A 7,240-nucleotide genomic window follows, 5' to 3' on the forward strand; every position below is an offset into this window, starting at 1 on the left:
CAACAGCTCTAGCCAGTGGGGACCGGTCTAACAAAGCAGCTGGTTTAGGAAACTGGCTTTGGAAAGCTCAATGGCCTCTCATAACTCAGTCAGCTGTGGCCTGATCAGTCTCATTAAAACATGGTTTACACTGTGGTGCATCCTAAAAAAAGATAGGGAACAAGAAAAGAAAACAAATCTGAATTAAAATTCTCTCCGTGTTTCCCTCGAAAAATTCTAATTTGGGGGCTCCTTTTGCCCAATGGTGACCTCTTATAGCTCGTCCCCACTATAAACCATGCTTCCAAACTTTTCCCTGGCTCTGACCTGGACAAATTTAGGATGTTTTATAAAGGTCAGTCTCTACTGCTAAATGACCCTTAAGCACATCCAACCTATCTGCAGGTCCCTTTCCAGGGTCAACTGTGTGGTCTGTGAGCTTTCAAAAGTAAGGATAAAATAATTTTTCTAAGATTGAATCTTAATAACCATTTCCATGGTTCAATGCCTTTCCTGGATGGTTGCTGGGCACACATCTCCACGTAGGTGCTGATAACAGTAAATGCGTTCCACGGACATATTCCGCCTGCGGTAAGCACGTTCCACTCTGGGTTTTGTCATATGCTCCTTCGTTATTTATACTGCTTTCAGTCAGCTACTTGATACTTCATAAAATTTGCCTCCAAGCTGTCCTGCAGGGAAAAACGACCTATCCGAGGGGAATGCTGTTCCAACTTTATAACCTCTGATGATTGCCCAATAGTCCTCTGAAAAGGTTGCAGGACTGGAGCGAGCGAAAAGTCCAGGCCACTTCCTGGCATTTAACGGCACCGAGTGCCTTAGTGTAAATAGAATTATCCCCTGCTTTCGGGGGTCCTTTCCAGCCAATCTCTCTCATGGGACAGTAAATGTAGATGGCATGAGCGATGTGGAAATTCAGCCTCTGCTCAAGGTCAGAACAAGCAGGGTTTGTCAGTGATGATTTTACCGATCTCTCGGTTATTTCAGAAAGCAAGAAGAGAACGTAATAGCGGCAAGAATGGGTCTATGGGATGGAAATAATGAGCCATTTATAACCGAAAATGAGGCTGCCAGGAAAAGCAAACAAAAAAAAAGTACATTTTATCAGAGGCCAATGCTGCCCAAGGCTAGTGGGGTACAAGGTACTGAGTGTTCAGCTCCGTGGGCCAAGAGCTACAGTAAGTCATCCCCCCCCTTGCTGCTTCTCTCCTGTCAGCCGGATCAAGCAGCTTTAACCACCTGGTGGAGAAGAGCTTTAGTGTTTTCTAAGTGTGTGCTGGGTGGATGCTTCACATTTTTGATAAAGATGTGGAGTCATGTTGCAACACTTAGCGAGGGCCTCTGCTAAGAGTTGCACAATTCCGGGAGGCCCTGTGTCCTGCGCATACACGGCTTATGTAATGCACGATCGGCCCTTCCAGGTCTCTCCTCCGAGCCTCTGGAAGAATTTTCAGGCTCTGAACTTGGTCCTGGTTTCCGGCAGTTCTTTGTCAGCGCCTGCCAGCGAGGTAGAGAAAACTGCCGCCTCTGGCAGGGGCACCAGAAAGGCTGGCTCTGGTCCCCAGAGGGCCCCAGCCTGCCACACCGCACCCTATATAAGGAGGGAGGGTGAGGGCTTTTCATCTGAGGGAGTCTGGGCCAGAGGTGGAACTGGGGCTGCTCTGGGAGGTGATGACAAGGAAACGGAGTTCCCTCAAGTCAGGCGTCCTAGTTACCTCAGGAGCACTGCTGAATGATTTGCTCACAGCTCCTTTGTCTGCTGACGGGAAGTCGGCCGCTCTGCTCTCCTCCTCCGCTCACCTGGAGCTGTTGTAAAGTAGGTCGGCTGCTTGTCTGATGCCCTCCCACCTCCAATCACTGTACTCATGCCTGCCTCCCTGCTTGGCCTCTGTTTCCATGCCGGATTACATTCCCTCCACAAAGCTGGTGAGCACCTGCTATGTGCCAGGTGCTGTGCCAAGCGCTGGACACCCCGCAAGGCTTTCACAACACCAGGTGGCCCCCTTGGGGGCACACTGGGCTCGTCCTCCATGGGTCTTTTCTCCCGTGTGCCTCTTAGCCCTGCCACGTCCCTGAATCAGCCTTCCCTCTGTTCACCTCCCGTGACTCCCCCTCTCCTCCCTTTTGGGAGTGGAACTATTTCTTTATCGTTGTTATCATGGTAACCTAACAAATGATTCTCATAAAAGTGTTGCTTTTGGTCATCACTGATTCATCTCAGGAGTTTTTTCACATTAAAAAGTGATAGTTTGGGGCGCCTGGGTGGCTCAGTCGTTAAGCGTCTGCCTTCGGCTCAGGTCATGGTCCCAGGGTCCTGGGATCGAGCCCCGCATCGGGCTCCCTGCTCCACGGGAAGCCTGCTTCTCCCTCTCCCACTCCCCCTGCTTGTGTTCCTGCTCTCGCTGTGTCTCTCTCTGTCAAATAAATAAATAAAATCTTTAAAAAAAAGTGATAGTTTGAAGAAATTATGCATTCTATGAACGAACAATAGGCTAATGGGGGGATGTGAAACTAAAGGGCACAGGGGGAGGAATATTGTCTGAGCAGATTCTTACCAATTTTACCAGACGACAGGTCGCCTCTTTCATGCCTTCCCTTATTATTGGTGAGCTATGGGTACCGTGTTCATGGGAACAAATTCTAGAGCTGGACTGCCTGGGTTCAAATCCCAGCTCTGCATGTTCAAATCTTAGGAAAGTTATTTGATCTTGTTCCTTAATTTCCTCGCGAAAAGACGCATGGTTTGGAAATTAACATAAATTGGTGTGTATGAAATTTTTATAATACTGGCATGCATAATAAACACACGATAAATATTAACTTTGATTTTTCTTGAGGCCATTTCTGCCCTTTTTACCTTTTTTTTAAAAGGATTTATTTATTTATTTATGGGGGGCGGAGGGGACAGAGGGTGAGGGAGAGAGAGAATCCTGAGCAGACTCCGGGCTGAGGGTGGAGCCTGACGCGGGGCTCGAGCCCATGACCCTGAGATCACGACCTGAGCTGAAACGAAGAGTCGGATGCTTAACTGGCTGAGCCTCCCAGGCGCCCCTCTTTTCTATTTATAGTCAGATTCCCATAAGAGTTGGTGCACTTTAAAGAGAGGACTGCTTATTCTCGGCTGCAGTTTCCTCATCTGCAAAACAGGAAGTAGGGACTGAATGAGGATGTGGGGGCAGAGGACCAGTCAGGTGACCAGGTTCTGCTCTATGTGATCCATTGGTTTCCTGACCTTGGACAACTCACTTAGCCTCACTGCATCCCAGAGACTGGACTTGTCTGCATTTTCCAAACTCCGATCTTCCAAATAACACCAGCATAATTATTACCATGTGCCTGAACCACCTCTTTATACATACTTACTTGATATTTTCCTTTAGATAATCTTTAAGTCAACTCACTTTCATATGTAACTGTGTAGTAAGCAGTAATACCCATATACACAAGGGCTTGATATGCTAGCTATAGATTTTTCTAATGCATGTTAAAGTAATTACTTAACGAAACTTTAAAATGTTTGTATAACATCCAAGCCATCTTGCATGCTACCAATGATGTACACATACCATTTTAGGAAAATCTGGATTAAATTTTCACTATGGATCCAGCCAGCTCTAAAAACGTGTTACTGTTATATAATTTTCATGTGGTTATTTAACTTTGGATTGTGTTTCTTTATATCATTTACCTCCTTGAGGGCACAGAGGAGCACTATGGTTTATACCTCTTTAGGCACCTAGCACCTAGAAGAATGCTTAGTAAATATTTAATTTTAAATCATAAATGCATATGGAAGCATGCATACATATATACAATTATATCTGTCTCCCACTAACCACCAAGCCAATACCAAAAATGCTCATTTCTTTTTTTCCCACGTCGGTATCATTATGCTCCTTGGGTGGTTGTTCACTAACTGAAGTAAAGCGTGTGGAGTTCCAGGCCGTGTGATGCTCAGGAAATGTCAGCTTCCCTGACTGACTTCTGTCTTCCCATGTCCTTTGTTAGTGAGTAGCATTTGTCTGTGTGAAAAGTATAAGGAGTATAGCCCTGGCTATTGTTGGGCCAGAATAATTGTTGTCTTCACCATCAACCCTAAAAGAGTCCATTCCCAGGACTAGAAACATCTGATCTAAGAAAGAAATTTCACTTCTAAATGCTAGTATTGAAGATGTGTCAAGAAATTGCCTGGAGATTTACTGAAATTTCCTCAGAAAAACAAAAATTTTTTTAAGATTTTTATTTATTTATTTGACAGAGAGAGAGAGAGAGAACATGCACAAGCAGGGGGAGTGGCAGGCAGAGGGAGAAGGAGAAGCAGACTCCCCGCTGAGCAGGGAGCCCAATGCAGGGCTCGATCCCAGGACCCTGAGATCATGACCTGAGCTGAAGGGAGACACTTAATCGACTGAGCCACCCAGGCAGGCGCCCCTCCTCAGAAAAATTTAATGCACATATCATGGCACAGTTCTGGGTTTGTAGCTGGAGCAATTTCTCCACCCACCAACATTTATTAAGCATCTTTTTGAGCTCCTTCTGTGTCAATGATCTTAGGAGATATAAGTCTAAATAAGACTGAGATTGTGAAGAGACAAGTAGGCTCTGAGTGCCTTATAGGCAAGGAAGAGGTCTCTTTCATTCTTTCATCCGCCCGGGGCCTTAGCGAAGCATGCACGCGTGCTAGCTACCCGTTCAATATTCGCTCCAACGAATGAATGAAGACAGCAGTCTAGCACTTAAGGAGCCCACAGTCTGTTTTGAGAAGAGAGAAGACAAAGATGAAGTGTTAATTAACAATAAACCTAACATTACAAGAGATAACACAAGCTATTAAAGGTTAAATGAAGAACTACTGTCAGACACCTCCCCCAAAGTACCAAGTGTTGATTCAGCGGCAGGTCTCATGGAAAAATGTGTGTTGGCCATTCTTCTGTACTTAACCACTTTTCCGCCCAGGAGCCAAACTTCAGAGGGAAGTTGCTAGGTTGCTGTCACGTGACTGGTTTCTAAAGGCCACCGAGTTTATCAGCTCCTGGGAGTGAGCCGGGTATTAATTACTGTAAAGAAACCAGTGGGTATTTATCTTCCCAAGCATTCTTCATTCATCCATAGGCAAAGAAACAACAATGATGACTCTTTGAGAGGTATGAAATTGGCATATAGGAGAAGTTAGGAGGCTTTAATTAATGTTTTGCAGGCTGTAAGTGAGGGTGACTCTTCAGCATGAGGCCTTTGCCTGACTTCCTGGAGAGAGGCTCTGGGCTTCCTACGCAGCTCTCTCTGATTCCAACTGTCAGCATAAACATAGCAGCCCAAACCAGTGTTCCTTATTATTCATTACTTACCAAAACACTCTTCCCAAACATACACTTAACTGAAAGATGCCTTCTTCTGGAAGTATTTTAAGCCATTTTTAGTCTGTGAATCAGACCACAGATTTTAATCTATCTCATTGGGCACTGATCCCACCAGCAGCAAAACCTTAATTAATTAGTAAAAAAAACAAAAAACAAAAAAAAAGGCATTTCCATTCAAATTATTTTTTGAAAAATGATTTGTGTACATGGCCAATAAAAATTTCACAGTGCAAAACAGTTTGGAGGTAGAAAGTAAATTTTCACCCACCTCTGAAGCCCAGTCTTTTCCACAGAGGCATTCACTATTACATTTCTTGGCTATCCTTCCAGAAATATTCTATGTACATACGAGCCTATATACCTATATGCACATCCCCTTTTCTTCCACATCCTTCACTGTTTCTTAGTGAAACTAAACAAGATATTGCAGAGTTTATTATAAATCCATACAGTTAGATTTACCTCTTTTCATTTATTTTTTTTTAAAGATTTTATTTATTTATTTGAGAGACAGAGAGAATGAGAGAGAAAGCACATGAGATGGGGGGAGGGTCAGAGGGAGAAGCAGACTCCCTGCTGAGCAGGGAGCCCGATGCGGGACTCGATCCAGGGACTCCAGGATCATGACCTGAGCCGAAGGCAGTCGCTTAACCAACTGAGCCACCCAGGCGCTCCCTCTTTTCATTTAAACAGCTGAACTCTATTTCATTGTATGGATATCCCAAAATTTACCCAGACCCCTACCTATAGACAAATAAGTTGTTTCCAATTTTTTTGTACCCACAAACATTTTTGCACAGATGTATGGACAGAACTATGAATCAATGCCTTAAGGTAGAATTGCAGAGTCCAAGGATATGTAAATTTCAATTCTGTTAGACATTGTCAAATAGTGACACTTAACTTTTGATGGGAATTGCCAAAAGTAAGATATTTGTTCATGCCAGAAACAAGAGTGAAGCCAGTATTTTATTTTAAACTTTAATGCTTCAGTCAAGCAATAGATTTATTTATGAAACTCATTTACCAATGTCTTACCCACCTAAGCACGCACATGCCCGCATTCATGCATACACACACACAGACATTATTGTGAATCTATTCAAAATATACTGTGACAACAACTTACTAAATGAGGAACTTACTGGAAGTTCCTTACCACCAAATTGCATGAGTGTTGCAATGGTGTTAGCTCACTAATACCACACATTCTCCACTTAGCTTTTGCTATGTTTACTATCCTTTATGGCCCTGGTCATTTAGCAACACTAAATGCCTTATTTTTCTTTTGTTAACGAAACATCTGTTTATGACCTTGCTTCTTCCTTTCCTCCTCTGAAACACAGGCACATCATATCTTCTCACCATGGTTTCCTCACAAAAGTAATCAGTCATAAGATGTCAGGTCAGGTCGATTATAGATGCATCTGTCACCATGGAACTTTGATTTCTTTAATTCTCTATCACCTGTGGGGTGAGCCGGTGAACCACAGTCCCATATTGTGTTCAGCTGACACTTCCTTCGCTGGCTTCTTATATTTAAAAGAAGACCCAGAACATTCTCCAGTTTCTTTAGTGTTTACCCAACTTACACTCTGTGCTACAATCCCCAGCTGGGTCTCCTTTCCTATTTGCTCTTGTAACATGAGAAACCATGTGGAGGTTTTGTGTTTGTTTTGTAACAAGCTGTGACCATTGTCTTTTCTCTGTCCCTGACCACAAACATAGAACCTTCCCAGCGACTACTGAAAATCTACATCTGACTAGGTCAAAACCGAATGAAGTCATTTTGTTTCTATTGGTGACAACCCGTTCGGTACGTGTTCTGCTTACATTTAAGAATGGGTTGCATATTTTTAAAAAATGGTTTAAAAAACCTTACT

Source organism: Eumetopias jubatus, unplaced genomic scaffold (genome assembly GCF_037043125.1).
Source record: "Eumetopias jubatus isolate StellerSeaLion01/CBP00866 unplaced genomic scaffold, mEumJub1_p1.0 scaffold_8, whole genome shotgun sequence".
Taxonomy (NCBI): Eukaryota; Metazoa; Chordata; class Mammalia; order Carnivora; family Otariidae; genus Eumetopias; species Eumetopias jubatus.